General features: G+C 40.5%; 8 non-coding genes across 8 annotated transcripts; all 8 read left to right on the top strand.

Moving 5' to 3' along the window:
• Window positions 1-1,869: 1,869 nt before the first annotated feature.
• Window positions 1,870-1,943, top strand: trnav-aac (transfer RNA valine (anticodon AAC)). Its single transcript has one exon. It is a non-coding gene; the product is annotated as a tRNA-Val (tRNA).
• Window positions 1,944-2,796: 853 nt separating this feature from the next.
• trnav-cac (transfer RNA valine (anticodon CAC)) lies at window positions 2,797-2,869 on the top strand. The gene has a single exon. It is a non-coding gene; the product is annotated as a tRNA-Val (tRNA).
• A 1,833-nt stretch (window positions 2,870-4,702) lies between these two features.
• On the top strand, window positions 4,703-4,776 carry trnav-aac (transfer RNA valine (anticodon AAC)). The gene has a single exon. It is a non-coding gene; the product is annotated as a tRNA-Val (tRNA).
• A 2,759-nt stretch (window positions 4,777-7,535) lies between these two features.
• Window positions 7,536-7,609, top strand: trnav-aac (transfer RNA valine (anticodon AAC)). Its single transcript has one exon. It is a non-coding gene; the product is annotated as a tRNA-Val (tRNA).
• Window positions 7,610-10,368: 2,759 nt separating this feature from the next.
• On the top strand, window positions 10,369-10,441 carry trnav-aac (transfer RNA valine (anticodon AAC)). The gene has a single exon. It is a non-coding gene; the product is annotated as a tRNA-Val (tRNA).
• An 853-nt stretch (window positions 10,442-11,294) lies between these two features.
• On the top strand, window positions 11,295-11,367 carry trnav-cac (transfer RNA valine (anticodon CAC)). The gene has a single exon. It is a non-coding gene; the product is annotated as a tRNA-Val (tRNA).
• Window positions 11,368-13,206: 1,839 nt separating this feature from the next.
• Window positions 13,207-13,279, top strand: trnav-aac (transfer RNA valine (anticodon AAC)). Its single transcript has one exon. It is a non-coding gene; the product is annotated as a tRNA-Val (tRNA).
• An 853-nt stretch (window positions 13,280-14,132) lies between these two features.
• On the top strand, window positions 14,133-14,205 carry trnav-cac (transfer RNA valine (anticodon CAC)). The gene has a single exon. It is a non-coding gene; the product is annotated as a tRNA-Val (tRNA).
• The last annotated feature ends 2,377 nt before the right edge of the window (window positions 14,206-16,582 follow it).

Below are 16,582 nucleotides of genomic sequence, written 5' to 3'. Positions count from 1 at the left end.
TGCGAAAGGTCCCCTGTTCGAAACCGGGCGGAAACAAATTTTAACAAAACAGATAGTGATGACAGAAACAGGGTCATAACTGAAAAAAACGAAACAACTACATAGGCCTGCAGAATACATGAATAGTCCAGTCTTAGACATGTCTTTCAATAACCAGAGGCAGATAGTGATAACTGAAAAAAAACGAAACAAATACATAGGCTTACAGAATACATGAATAGACCAGTCTTAGACATGTCTTTCAATAACCAGAGGCAATGTTATAAAACAGGTTGTTTGGATCCTGGATGCTAATTGGTTAATAGCAGGGAGTTGAAGCACCACCATCCCAGCATTCTGCGGGTAGTGCCTGTTAGCGGTTCCATTAGATTTATAAATGCGCATCCACTGTCCCACGGCCCAGCCAGTCAATTTATAAACTTCATCTCCCCTGGAAAAATGTGTCTAGACCAATGGTATTCAAACCTTTTCAGCAGGGACACCATTTTTTCCTCCAGAATTTCTGGGGTCCCCATTTTTTTGCAATCATTTCTTGTGATCCCACCCCAAATACAACTTTAAAATCGGTACGTTACATTTTTTTTTACATCAACAAATAACCTTCAATTACCCAATCAAATACTTTTTTTCTAATTAACTTTCTCAAAAACGTTTCTATATTGTCTCGTACAATAATCTATACTCATAATTTTTTGTTCCTAAATAATGAATATATATATCCCCACTGCAGTCCCCCCGACCCCGACTTTAAATATCACTGGTCTAGACAATATTTCCCAATGCCCCTAGGCTAGCATATGGTTTGAAACAGTTGAGGTTTGTCTAAACCTTGCTGTCTGCCTCTCCAACCTGTGGATCAATGTTGCCGTTTTTTTGGTGACCTCCACCGTGCGATGTGTATGAATGTGACCAGAATGACAGCTTCTCTGAGCCAGGCAAATTCATTTATCAGGGTCATTATAATGGATATATCCAAAGAAATGGCAATATAATCCTAGGTAAAACAAACAAAAGTGCAGACAGTTTTCTGTCATTTCAGCTGCTTGATGTGATTGTGTGATAGATTTAGTTGGCTGGCTAGCAAAGGAAAAGTAGCTAGCCTGCATAGCTACAGTGCATTCGGAAAGTATTCAGACCCCTTACTTTTTTCCACATTTTGTTACGTCACAGCCGTATTCTGAAAACGGATTAAGTCAAATAAAATCTATCTACACACAATACCCCATAATGACAAAGCGATAACATATCATTTTTAATTCATAAAAAAAGATTTAAAAAATACCTTATTTACATACGTTTTCAGACCCTTTGCTATGAGGCTGGAAATTGAGCTCAGGTCCATCCTGTTTCCATTGATCATCCTTGAGATGTTTCTACAACTTGATTGGAGTCCACCTGTGGTAAATTCAATGGATTGGTCATGATTTGAAAAGGCACACACCTGTCTGTCTATATAAGGTTCCACAGTTGACAGTGCATGTCAGAGCATAAACTAAGCCATGAGGTGGAAGGAATTGTCCCTAGAGCTCCGAGAGAGGATTGTGTCGAGGCACAGACGTGGGGAAGGGTACCGATACATTTCTGCAGCATTGAAGGTACCCAAGAACACAGTGGCTTCCATCATTCTTAAAAGGAAGAAGTTTGGAACCACCAAGACTCTTCCAAGAGCCGGCTGCTCAGCCAAACCATCCCTACGGTGATCCAGCCCTTATTCAGGAGTTATTCACACGATAATTCCCGGGATCTCAAGCCTTATTGCTTAGTTAATGGACTAAGTCATTTCTGACTTCATTTGGTTCTGAGAGCGATAAATGCCCCACCCACCCACCCACCCAGCCAAAGTCACACCCTTAGTATCCTACTCATGCAGTTTCCGTAGTGTAGTGGTTATCACGTTCGCCTAACACGCGAAAGGTCCCTGGTTCGAGACCGGGGTGGAAACACATTTTAACAAATTAGATAGTAAGCCTATTCACTTAGGGCTCGATCCCAATTTAGGAATTCATGCTTTTCCTACGTACTTCTCAGTATTTGCTATTCAGACTTACCCTTTTAAGTCGCGTAACGCACTCTGCTGGGGTGGCTAGCTTGGGCGCTCTGAATAAATTCCTGCTACGTGTGGTCTGAGTTCCATAATGATTCAAATAGGCTACATGTCCCAAATTATTGCAATACTTTAGCTTAATATGATTCACTAATGCTAGCAACCCTCAGGAACAATTCACAAGGATGTGACAGATTAAAGAAAGGTCAACGGAATGAAAGTATGCCAAAATAAATGTATGTGGCTGTTACTGACAGTGACTCCCGATAGTGGCTAATATTTAACATGATACAAATTGTCAAATAAAACTGGGGAAAGCCCCACAGTGGAGGTGTCATAATACCCATAAAACCTAGCGGTCAAACAGGGAAATGGTTCCAACCATTTTTCCACCATTCATTTTTCCCATATGGGATTTTAGAAACACTTAAAATAATACATTTGTAGTTCTTTATGATAGCCACATTAGCAGTTAATTAGCATTTTTTATAAAAGTCACCTTGTCCTAGAGAGAATTACACGGTTACCATGCCAGGGTAAGCCAACAAGAAACACAGGCCTTTTTGAAAAGTTTTTAAAATCCCCTGTGGGGAATATGAACGGTGGAAAAACGATTGGAACCATTTCCCTGTTCGACCACTAGTTCTTATGGGTATTATGACTCCTACTGTGGTACTCTATTTGGGATATTATGGGCGGTAGACTTGTGGGCATTCCTAACATTTTCCATGACTTCCACTCTTTTTCTTGTAGTTTCTGTAGTGTAGTGGTTATCACGTTCGCCTCACATGCGAAAGGTCCCCGGTTCGAAACCGGGCGGAAACAAATTTTAACAAAACAGATAGTGATGACAGAAACAGGGTCATAACTGAAAAAAACGAAACAAATACATAGGCCTGCAGAATACATGAATAGTCCAGTCTTAGACATGTCTTTCAATAACCAGAGGCAGATAGTGATAACTGAAAAAAAACGAAACAAATACATAGGCCTACAGAATACATGAATAGACCAGTCTTAGACATGTCTTTCAATAACCAGAGGCAATGTTATAAAACAGGTTGTTTGGATCCTGGATGCTAATTGGTTAATAGCAGGGAGTTGAAGCACCACCATCCCAGCATTCTGTGGGTAGTGCCTGTTAGCGGTTCCATTAGATTTATAAATGCGCATACACTGTCCCACGGCCCAGCATGTCAATTTATAAACTTCATCTCCCCTGGAAAAATGTGTCTAGACCAATGGTATTCAAACCTTTTCAGCAGGGACACCATTTTTTCCTCCAGAATTTCTGGGGTCCCCATTTTTTTGCAATCATTTCTTGTGATCCCACCCCAAATACAACTTTAAAATCGGTACGTTACATTTTTTTTTACATCAACAAATAACCTTCAATTACCCAATCAAATACTTTTTTTCTAATTAACTTTCTCAAAAACGTTTCTATATTGTCTCGTACAATAATCTATACTCATAATTTTTTGTTCCTAAATAATGAATATATATATCCCCACTGCAGTCCCCCCGACCCCGACTTTAAATATCACTGGTCTAGACAATATTTCCCAATGCCCCTAGGCTAGCATATGGTTTGAAACAGTTGAGGTTTGTCTAAACCTTGCTGTCTGCCTCTCCAACCTGTGGATCAATGTTGCCGTTTTTTTGGTGACCTCCACCGTGCGATGTGTATGAATGTGACCAGAATGACAGCTTCTCTGAGCCAGGCAAATTCATTTATCAGGGTCATTATAATGGATATATCCAAAGAAATGGCAATATAATCCTAGGTAAAACAAACAAAAGTGCAGACAGTTTTCTGTCATTTCAGCTGCTTGATGTGATTGTGTGATAGATTTAGTTGGCTGGCTAGCAAAGGAAAAGTAGCTAGCCTGCATAGCTACAGTGCATTCGGAAAGTATTCAGACCCCTTACTTTTTTCCACATTTTGTTACGTCACAGCCTTATTCTGAAAACGGATTAAGTCAAATAAAATCTATCTACACACAATACCCCATAATGACAAAGCGATAACATATCATTTTTAATTCATAAAAAAAGATTTAAAAAATACCTTATTTACATACGTTTTCAGACCCTTTGCTATGAGGCTGGAAATTGAGCTCAGGTCCATCCTGTTTCCATTGATCATCCTTGAGATGTTTCTACAACTTGATTGGAGTCCACCTGTGGTAAATTCAATGGATTGGTCATGATTTGAAAAGGCACACACCTGTCTGTCTATATAAGGTTCCACAGTTGACAGTGCATGTCAGAGCATAAACTAAGCCATGAGGTGGAAGGAATTGTCCCTAGAGCTCCGAGAGAGGATTGTGTCGAGGCACAGACGTGGGGAAGGGTACCGATACATTTCTGCAGCATTGAAGGTACCCAAGAACACAGTGGCTTCCATCATTCTTAAAAGGAAGAAGTTTGGAACCACCAAGACTCTTCCAAGAGCCGGCTGCTCAGCCAAACCATCCCTACGGTGATCCAGCCCTTATTCAGGAGTTATTCACACGATAATTCCCGGGATCTCAAGCCTTATTGCTTAGTTAATGGACTAAGTCATTTCTGACTTCATTTGGTTCTGAGAGCGATAAATGCCCCACCCACCCACCCACCCAGCCAAAGTCACACCCTTAGTATCTTACTCATGCAGTTTCCGTAGTGTAGTGGTTATCACGTTCGCCTAACACGCGAAAGGTCCCTGGTTCGAGACCGGGGTGGAAATACATTTTAACAAATTAGATAGTAAGCCTATTCACTTAGGGCTCGATCCCAATTTAGGAATTCATGCTTTTCCTACGTACTTCTCAGTATTTGCTATTCAGACTTACCCTTTTAAGTCGCGTAACGCACTCTGCTGGGGTGGCTAGCTTGGGCGCTCTGAATAAATTCCTGCTACGTGTGGTCTGAGTTCCATAATGATTCAAATAGGCTACATGTCCCAAATTATTGCAATACTTTAGCTTAATATGATTCACTAATGCTAGCAACCCTCAGGAACAATTCACAAGGATGTGACAGATTAAAGAAAGGTCAACGGAATGAAAGTATGCCAAAATAAATGTATGTGGCTGTTACTGACAGTGACTCCCGATAGTGGCTAATATTTAACATGATACAAATTGTCAAATAAAACTGGGGAAAGCCCCACAGTGGAGGTGTCATAATACCCATAAAACCTAGCGGTCAAACAGGGAAATGGTTCCAACCATTTTTCCACCATTCATTTTTCCCATATGGGATTTTAGAAACACTTAAAATAATACATTTGTAGTTCTTTATGATAGCCACATTAGCAGTTAATTAGCATTTTTTATAAAAGTCACCTTGTCCTAGAGAGAATTACACGGTTACCATGCCAGGGTAAGCCAACAAGAAACACAGGCCTTTTTGAAAAGTTTTTAAAATCCCCTGTTAGGAATATGAACGGTGGAAAAACGATTGGAACCATTTCCCTGTTCGACCACTAGTTCTTATGGGTATTATGACTCCTACTGTGGTACTCTATTTGGGATATTATGGGCGGTAGACTTGTGGGCATTCCTAACATTTTCCATGACTTCCACTCTTTTTCTTGTAGTTTCTGTAGTGTAGTGGTTATCACGTTCGCCTCACATGCGAAAGGTCCCCTGTTCGAAACCGGGCGGAAACAATTTTTAACAAAACAGATAGTGATGACAGAAACAGGGTCATAACTGAAAAAAACGAAACAACTACATAGGTATGCAGAATACATGAATAGTCCAGTCTTAGACATGTCTTTCAATAACCAGAGGCAGATAGTGATAACTGAAAAAAAACGAAACAAATACATAGGCCTACAGAATACATGAATAGACCAGTCTTAGACATGTCTTTCAATAACCAGAGGCAATGTTATAAAACAGGTTGTTTGGATCCTGGATGCTAATTGGTTAATAGCAGGGAGTTGAAGCACCACCATCCCAGCATTCTGCGGGTAGTGCCTGTTAGCGGTTCCATTAGATTTATAAATGCGCATCCACTGTCCCACGGCCCAGCCAGTCAATTTATAAACTTCATCTCCCCTGGAAAAATGTGTCTAGACCAATGGTATTCAAACCTTTTCAGCAGGGACACCATTTTTTCCTCCAGAATTTCTGGGGTCCCCATTTTTTTGCAATCATTTCTTGTGATCCCACCCCAAATACAACTTTAAAATCGGTACGTTACATTTTTTTTTACATCAACAAATAACCTTCAATTACCCAATCAAATACTTTTTTTCTAATTAACTTTCTCAAAAACGTTTCTATATTGTCTCGTACAATAATCTATACTCATAATTTTTTGTTCCTAAATAATGAATATATATATCCCCACTGCAGTCCCCCCGACCCCGACTTTAAATATCACTGGTCTAGACAATATTTCCCAATGCCCCTAGGCTAGCATATGGTTTGAAACAGTTGAGGTTTGTCTAAACCTTGCTGTCTGCCTCTCCAACCTGTGGATCAATGTTGCCGTTTTTTTGGTGACCTCCACCGTGCGATGTGTATGAATGTGACCAGAATGACAGCTTCTCTGAGCCAGGCAAATTCATTTATCAGGGTCATTATAATGGATATATCCAAAGAAATGGCAATATAATCCTAGGTAAAACAAACAAAAGTGCAGACAGTTTTCTGTCATTTCAGCTGCTTGATGTGATTGTGTGATAGATTTAGTTGGCTGGCTAGCAAAGGAAAAGTAGCTAGCCTGCATAGCTACAGTGCATTCGGAAAGTATTCAGACCCCTTACTTTTTTCCACATTTTGTTACGTCACAGCCGTATTCTGAAAACGGATTAAGTCAAATAAAATCTATCTACACACAATACCCCATAATGACAAAGCGATAACATATCATTTTTAATTCATAAAAAAAGATTTAAAAAATACCTTATTTACATACGTTTTCAGACCCTTTGCTATGAGGCTGGAAATTGAGCTCAGGTCCATCCTGTTTCCATTGATCATCCTTGAGATGTTTCTACAACTTGATTGGAGTCCACCTGTGGTAAATTCAATGGATTGGTCATGATTTGAAAAGGCACACACCTGTCTGTCTATATAAGGTTCCACAGTTGACAGTGCATGTCAGAGCATAAACTAAGCCATGAGGTGGAAGGAATTGTCCCTAGAGCTCCGAGAGAGGATTGTGTCGAGGCACAGACGTGGGGAAGGGTACCGATACATTTCTGCAGCATTGAAGGTACCCAAGAACACAGTGGCTTCCATCATTCTTAAAAGGAAGAAGTTTGGAACCACCAAGACTCTTCCAAGAGCCGGCTGCTCAGCCAAACCATCCCTACGGTGATCCAGCCCTTATTCAGGAGTTATTCACACGATAATTCCCGGGATCTCAAGCCTTATTGCTTAGTTAATGGACTAAGTCATTTCTGACTTCATTTGGTTCTGAGAGCGATAAATGCCCCACCCACCCACCCACCCAGCCAAAGTCACACCCTTAGTATCCTACTCATGCAGTTTCCGTAGTGTAGTGGTTATCACGTTCGCCTAACACGCGAAAGGTCCCTGGTTCGAGACCGGGGTGGAAACACATTTTAACAAATTAGATAGTAAGCCTATTCACTTAGGGCTCGATCCCAATTTAGGAATTCATGCTTTTCCTACGTACTTCTCAGTATTTGCTATTCAGACTTACCCTTTTAAGTCGCGTAACGCACTCTGCTGGGGTGGCTAGCTTGGGCGCTCTGAATAAATTCCTGCTACGTGTGGTCTGAGTTCCATAATGATTCAAATAGGCTACATGTCCCAAATTATTGCAATACTTTAGCTTAATATGATTCACTAATGCTAGCAACCCTCAGGAACAATTCACAAGGATGTGACAGATTAAAGAAAGGTCAACGGAATGAAAGTATGCCAAAATAAATGTATGTGGCTGTTACTGACAGTGACTCCCGATAGTGGCTAATATTTAACATGATACAAATTGTCAAATAAAACTGGGGAAAGCCCCACAGTGGAGGTGTCATAATACCCATAAAACCTAGCGGTCAAACAGGGAAATGGTTCCAACCATTTTTCCACCATTCATTTTTCCCATATGGGATTTTAGAAACACTTAAAATAATACATTTGTAGTTCTTTATGATAGCCACATTAGCAGTTAATTAGCATTTTTTATAAAAGTCACCTTGTCCTAGAGAGAATTACACGGTTACCATGCCAGGGTAAGCCAACAAGAAACACAGGCCTTTTTGAAAAGTTTTTAAAATCCCCTGTTGGGAATATGAACGGTGGAAAAACGATTGGAACCATTTCCCTGTTCGACCACTAGTTCTTATGGGTATTATGACTCCTACTGTGGTACTCTATTTGGGATATTATGGGCGGTAGACTTGTGGGCATTCCTAACATTTTCCATGACTTCCACTCTTTTTCTTGTAGTTTCTGTAGTGTAGTGGTTATCACGTTCGCCTCACATGCGAAAGGTCCCCTGTTCGAAACCGGGCGGAAACAAATTTTAACAAAACAGATAGTGATGACAGAAACAGGGTCATAACTGAAAAAAACGAAACAACTACATAGGTATGCAGAATACATGAATAGTCCAGTCTTAGACATGTCTTTCAATAACCAGAGGCAGATAGTGATAACTGAAAAAAAACGAAACAAATACATAGGCCTACAGAATACATGAATAGACCAGTCTTAGACATGTCTTTCAATAACCAGAGGCAATGTTATAAAACAGGTTGTTTGGATCCTGGATGCTAATTGGTTAATAGCAGGGAGTTGAAGCACCACCATCCCAGCATTCTGCGGGTAGTGCCTGTTAGCGGTTCCATTAGATTTATAAATGCGCATCCACTGTCCCACGGCCCAGCCAGTCAATTTATAAACTTCATCTCCCCTGGAAAAATGTGTCTAGACCAATGGTATTCAAACCTTTTCAGCAGGGACACCATTTTTTCCTCCAGAATTTCTGGGGTCCCCATTTTTTTGCAATCATTTCTTGTGATCCCACCCCAAATACAACTTTAAAATCGGTACGTTACATTTTTTTTTACATCAACAAATAACCTTCAATTACCCAATCAAATACTTTTTTTCTAATTAACTTTCTCAAAAACGTTTCTATATTGTCTCGTACAATAATCTATACTCATAATTTTTTGTTCCTAAATAATGAATATATATATCCCCACTGCAGTCCCCCCGACCCCGACTTTAAATATCACTGGTCTAGACAATATTTCCCAATGCCCCTAGGCTAGCATATGGTTTGAAACAGTTGAGGTTTGTCTAAACCTTGCTGTCTGCCTCTCCAACCTGTGGATCAATGTTGCCGTTTTTTTGGTGACCTCCACCGTGCGATGTGTATGAATGTGACCAGAATGACAGCTTCTCTGAGCCAGGCAAATTCATTTATCAGGGTCATTATAATGGATATATCCAAAGAAATGGCAATATAATCCTAGGTAAAACAAACAAAAGTGCAGACAGTTTTCTGTCATTTCAGCTGCTTGATGTGATTGTGTGATAGATTTAGTTGGCTGGCTAGCAAAGGAAAAGTAGCTAGCCTGCATAGCTACAGTGCATTCGGAAAGTATTCAGACCCCTTACTTTTTTCCACATTTTGTTACGTCACAGCCGTATTCTGAAAACGGATTAAGTCAAATAAAATCTATCTACACACAATACCCCATAATGACAAAGCGATAACATATCATTTTTAATTCATAAAAAAAGATTTAAAAAATACCTTATTTACATACGTTTTCAGACCCTTTGCTATGAGGCTGGAAATTGAGCTCAGGTCCATCCTGTTTCCATTGATCATCCTTGAGATGTTTCTACAACTTGATTGGAGTCCACCTGTGGTAAATTCAATGGATTGGTCATGATTTGAAAAGGCACACACCTGTCTGTCTATATAAGGTTCCACAGTTGACAGTGCATGTCAGAGCATAAACTAAGCCATGAGGTGGAAGGAATTGTCCCTAGAGCTCCGAGAGAGGATTGTGTCGAGGCACAGACGTGGGGAAGGGTACCGATACATTTCTGCAGCATTGAAGGTACCCAAGAACACAGTGGCTTCCATCATTCTTAAAAGGAAGAAGTTTGGAACCACCAAGACTCTTCCAAGAGCCGGCTGCTCAGCCAAACCATCCCTACGGTGATCCAGCCCTTATTCAGGAGTTATTCACACGATAATTACCGGGATCTCAAGCCTTATTGCTTAGTTAATGGACTAAGTCATTTCTGACTTCATTTGGTTCTGAGAGCGATAAATGCCCCACCCACCCACCCACCCAGCCAAAGTCACACCCTTAGTATCCTACTCATGCAGTTTCCGTAGTGTAGCGGTTATCACGTTCGCCTAACACGCGAAAGGTCCCCGGTTCGAGACCGGGCGGAAACACATTTTAACAAATTAGCTAGTAAGCCTATTCACTTAGGGCTCGATCCCAATTTAGGAATTCATGCTTTTCCTACGTACTTCTCAGTATTTGCTATTCAGACTTACCCTTTTAAGTCGCGTAACGCACTCTGCTGGGGTGGCTAGCTTGGGCGCTCTGAATAAATTCCTGCTACGTGTGGTCTGAGTTCCATAATGATTCAAATAGGCTACATGTCCCAAATTATTGCAATACTTTAGCTTAATATGATTCACTAATGCTAGCAACCCTCAGGAACAATTCACAAGGATGTGACAGATTAAAGAAAGGTCAACGGAATGAAAGTATGCCAAAATAAATGTATGTGGCTGTTACTGACAGTGGCTCCCGATAGTGGCTAATATTTAACATGATACAAATTGTCAAATAAAACTGGGAAAAGCCCCACAGTGGAGGTGTCATAATAACCATAAAAACTAGCGGTCAAACAGGGAAATGGTTCCAACCATTTTTCCACCATTAATTTTTCACATATGGGATTTTAGAAACAATTAAAATAATACATTTGTAGTTCTTTATGATAGCCACATTAGCAGTTAATTAGCATTTTTTATAAAAGTCACCTTGTCCTAGAGAGAATTACACGGTTACCATGCCAGGGTAAGCCAACAAGAAACACAGGCCTTTTTGAATAGTTTTTAAAATCCCCTGTGGGGAATATGAATGGTGGAAAAACGATTGGAACCATTTCCCTGTTCGACCGCTAGTTCTTATGGGTATTATGACTCCTACTGTGGTACTCTATTTGGGATATTATGGGCGGTAGACTTGTGGGCATTCCTAACATTTTCCATGACTTCCACTCTTTTTCCTGCAGTTTCCGTAGTGTAGTGGTTATCACGTTCGCCTCACACCCGAAAGGTCCCCGGTTCGAAACCGGGCGGAAACAAATTTTAACAAAACAGATAGTGATGACAGAAACAGGGTCATAACTGAAAAAAACGCAACAAATACATAGGCCTGCAGAATACATGAATAGACCAGTCTTAGACATGTCTTTCATTAACCAGAGGCAGATAGTGATAACTGAAAAAAAACGAAACAAATACATAGGCCTACAGAATACATGAATAGACCAGTCTTAGACATGTCTTTCAATAACCAGAGGCAATGCAATGTTATAAAACAGGTTGTTTGGATCCTGGATGCTAATTGGTTAATAGCAGGGAGTTGAAGCACCACCATCCCAGCATTCTGCGGGTAGTGCCTGTTAGCGGTTCCATTAGATTTATAAATGCGCATCCACTGTCCCACGGCCCAGCCAGTCAATTTATAAACTTCATCTCCCCTGGAAAAATGTGTCTAGACCAATGGTATTCAAACCTTTTCAGCAGGGACACCATTTTTTCCTCCAGAATTTCTGGGGTCCCCATTTTTTTGCAATCATTTCTTGTGATCCCAGCCCAAATACAACTTTAAAATCGGTACGTTACATTTTTTTTTACATCAACAAATAACCTTCAATTACCCAATCAAATACTTTTTTTCTAATTAACTTTCTCAAAAACGTTTCTATATTGTCTCGTACAATAATCTGTACTCATAATTTTTTGTTCCTAAATAATGAATATATATATCCCCACTGCAGTCCCCCCGACCCCGACTTTAAATATCACTGGTCTAGACAATATTTCCCAATGCCCCTAGGCTAGCATATGGTTTGAAACAGTTGAGGTTTGTCTAAACCTTGCTGTCTGCCTCTCCAACCTGTGGATCAATGTTGCCGTTTTTTTGATGACCTACACCGTGCGATGTGTATGAATGTGACCAGAATGACAGCTTCTCTGAGCCAGGCAAATTCATTTATCAGGGTCATTATAATGGATATATCCAAAGAAATGGCAATATAATCCTAGGTAAAACAAACAAAAGTGCAGACAGTTTTCTGTCATTTCAGCTGCTTGATGTGATTGTGTGATAGATTTAGTTGGCTGGCTAGCAAAGGAAAAGTAGTTAGTCTGCATAGCTACAGTGCATTCGGAAAGTATTCAGACCCCTTACTTTTTTTCCACATTTTGTTACGTTACAGCCTTATTCTGAAAACGGATTATGTCAAATAAAATCTATCTACACACAATACCCCATAATGACAAAGCGATAACATATCATTTTTAATTCATAAAAAAAGATTTAAAAAATACCTTATTTACATACGTTTTCAGACCCTTTGCTATGAGGCTGGAAATTGAGCTCAGGTCCATCCTGTTTCCATTGATCATCCTTGAGATGTTTCTACAACTTGATTGGAGTCCACCTGTGGTAAATTCAATGGATTGGTCATGATTTGAAAAGGCACACACCTGTCTGTCTATATAAGGTTCCACAGTTGACAGTGCATGTCAGAGCATAAACTAAGCCATGAGGTGGAAGGAATTGTCCCTAGAGCTCTGAGAGAGGATTGTGTCGAGGCACAGACGTGGGGAAGGGTACCGATACATTTCTGCAGCATTGAAGGTACCCAAGAACACAGTGGCTTCCATCATTCTTAAAAGGAAGAAGTTTGGAACCACCAAGACTCTTCCAAGAGCCGGCTGCTCAGCCAAACCATCCCTACGGTGAATCAGCCCTTATTCAGGAGTTATTCACACGATAATTCCCGGGATCTCAAGCCTTATTGCTTAGTTAATGGACTAAGTCATTTCTGACTTCATTTGGTTCTGAGAGCGATAAATGCCCCACCCACCCACCCACCCAGCCAAAGTCACACCCTTAGTATCCTACTCACGCAGTTTCCGTAGTGTAGCGGTTATCACGTTCGCCTAACACGCGAAAGGTCCCCGGTTCGAGACCGGGCGGAAACACATTTTAACAAATTAGATAGTAAGCCTATTCACTTAGGGCTCGATCCCAATTTAGGAATTCATGCTTTTCCTACGTACTTCTCAGTATTTGCTATTCAGACTTACCCTTTTAAGTCGCGTAACGCACTCTGCTGGGGTGGCTAGCTTGGGCGCTCTGAATAAATTCCTGCTACGTGTGGTCTGAGTTCCATAATGATTCAAATAGGCTACATGTCCCAAATTATTGCAATACTTTAGCTTAATATGATTCACTAATGCTAGCAACCCTCAGGAACAATTCACAAGGATGTGACAGATTAAAGAAAGGTCAACGGAATGAAAGTATGCCAAAATAAATGTATGTGGCTGTTACTGACAGTGACTCCCGATAGTGGCTAATATTTAACATGATACAAATTGTCAAATAAAACTGGGGAAAGCCCCACAGTGGAGGTGTCATAATACCCATAAAACCTAGCGGTCAAACAGGGAAATGGTTCCAACCATTTTTCCACCATTCATTTTTCCCATATGGGATTTTAGAAACACTTAAAATAATACATTTGTAGTTCTTTATGATAGCCACATTAGCAGTTAATTAGCATTTTTTATAAAAGTCACCTTGTCCTAGAGAGAATTACACGGTTACCATGCCAGGGTAAGCCAACAAGAAACACAGGCCTTTTTTAACTGTTTTTAAAATCCCCTGTGGGGAATATGAACGGTGGAAAAACGATTGGAACCATTTCCCTGTTCGACCACTAGTTCTTATGGGTATTATGACTCCTACTGTGGTACTCTATTTGGGATATTATGGGCGGTAGACTTGTGGGCATTCCTAACATTTTCCATGACTTCCACTCTTTTTGTCGTAGTTTCTGTAGTGTAGTGGTTATCACGTTCGCCTCACATGCGAAAGGTCCCCGGTTCGAAACCGGGCGGAAACAAATTTTAACAAAACAGATAGTGATGACGGAAACAGGGTCATAACTGAAAAAAAACGAAACAAATACATAGGCCTACAGAATACATGAATAGACCAGTCTTAGACATGTCTTTCAATAACCAGAGGCAATGCAATGTTATAAAACAGGTTGTTTGGATCCTGGATGCTAATTGGTTAATAGCAGGGAGTTGAAGCACCACCATCCCAGCATTCTGCGGGTAGTGCCTGTTAGCGGTTCCATTAGATTTATAAATGCGCATCCACTGTCCCACGGCCCAGCCAGTCAATTTATAAACTTCATCTCCCCTGGAAAAATGTGTCTAGACCAATGGTATTCAAACCTTTTCAGCAGGGACACCATTTTTTCCTCCAGAATTTCTGGGGTCCCCATTTTTTTGCAATCATTTCTTGTGATCCCAGCCCAAATACAACTTTAAAATCGGTACGTTACATTTTTTTTTACATCAACAAATAACCTTCAATTACCCAATCAAATACATTTTTTCTAATTAACTTTCTCAAAAACGTTTCTATATTGTCTCATACAATAATCTGTACTCATCATTTTTTGTTCCTAAATAATGAATATATATATCCCCACTGCAGTCCCCCCGACCCCGACTTTAAATATCACTGGTCTAGACAATATTTCCCAATGCCCCTAGGCTAGCATATGGTTTGAGACAGTTGAGGTTTGTCTAAACCTTGCTGTCTGCCTCTCCGACCTGTGGATCAATGTTGCCGGTTTTTTGGTGACCTCCACCGTGCGATGTGTATGAATGTGACCAGAATGACAGCTTCTCTGAGCCAGGCAAATTAATTTATCAGGGTCATTATAATGGATATATCCAAAGAAATGGCAATATAATCCAAGGTAAAACAAACAAAAGTGCAGACAGTTTTCTGTCATTTCAGCTGCTTGATGTGATTGTGTGATAGATTTAGTTGGCTGGCTAGCAAAGGAAAAGTAGCTCGCCTGCATAGCTACAGTGCATTCGGAAAGTATTCAGACCCCTTACTTTTTTCCACATTTTGTTACGTCACAGCCTTATTCTGAAAACGGATTAAGTCAAATAAAATCTATCTACACACAATACCCCATAATGACAAAGCGATAACATATCATTTTTAATTGATAAAAAAAGATTAAAAAAATACCTTATTTACATACGTTTTCAGACCCGTTGCTATGAGTCTGGAAATTGAGCTCAGGTCCATCCATTGATCATCCTTGAGATGTTTCTACAACTTGATTGGAGTCCACCTGTGGTAAATTCAATGGATTGGTCATGATTTGAAAAGGCACACACCTGTCTGTCTATATAAGGTTCCACAGTTGACAGTGCATGTCAGAGCATAAACTAAGCCATGAGGTGGAAGGAATTGTCCCTAGAGCTCCGAGACAGGATTGTGTCGAGGCACAGACGTGGGGAAGGGTACCGATACATTTCTGCAGCATTGAAGGTACCCAAGAACACAGTGGCTTCCATCATTCTTAAAAGGAAGACGTTTGGAACCACCAAGACTCTTCCAAGAGCCGGCTGCTCAGCCAAACCATCCCTACGGTGAATCAGCCCTTATTCAGGAGTTATTCACACGATAATTACCGGGATCTCAAGCCTTATTGCTTAGTTAATGGACTAAGTCATTTCTGACTTCATTTGGTTCTGAGAGCGATAAATGCCCCACCCACCCACCCACCCAGCCAAAGTCACACCCTTAGTATCCTACTCACGCAGTTTCCCTAGTGTAGCGGTTATCACGTTCGCCTAACACGCGAAAGGTCCCCGGTTCGAGACCGGGCGGAAGCACATTTTAACAAATTAGACAGTAAACCAATTCACTTAGGGCTCGATCCCAATTTAGGAATTCATGCTTTTCCTACGTACTTCTCAGTATTTGCTATTCAGACTTACCCTTTTAAGTCGCGTAACGCACTCTGCTGGGGTGGCTAGCTTGGGCGCTCTGAATAAATTCCTGCTACGTGTGGTCTGAGTTCCATAATGATTCAAATAGGCTACATGTCCCAAATTATTGCAATACTTTAGCTTAATATGATTCACTAATGCTAGCAACCCTCAGGAACAATTCACAAGGATGTGACAGATTAAAGAAAGGTCAACGGAATGAAAGTATGCCAAAATAAATGTATGTGGCTGTTACTGACAGTGACTCCCGATAGTGGCTAATATTTAACATGATACAAATTGTCAAATAAAACTGGGGAAAGCCCCACAGTGGAGGTGTCATAATACCCATAAAACCTAGCGGTCAAACAGGGAAATGGTTCCAACCATTTTTCCACCATTCATTTTTCCCATATGGGATTTTAGAAACACTTAAAATAATACATTTGTAGTTCTTTATGATAGCCACAT

The sequence above is a fragment of the Salmo salar genome, chromosome 14 (genome assembly GCF_965601325.2).
Source record: "Salmo salar chromosome 14, fSalSal1, whole genome shotgun sequence".
In the NCBI taxonomy this organism is placed as follows: domain Eukaryota; kingdom Metazoa; phylum Chordata; class Actinopteri; order Salmoniformes; family Salmonidae; genus Salmo; species Salmo salar.
Note: the sequence above shows the minus strand (reverse complement) of the source record. Positions and strands in the feature narration are given on the sequence as shown.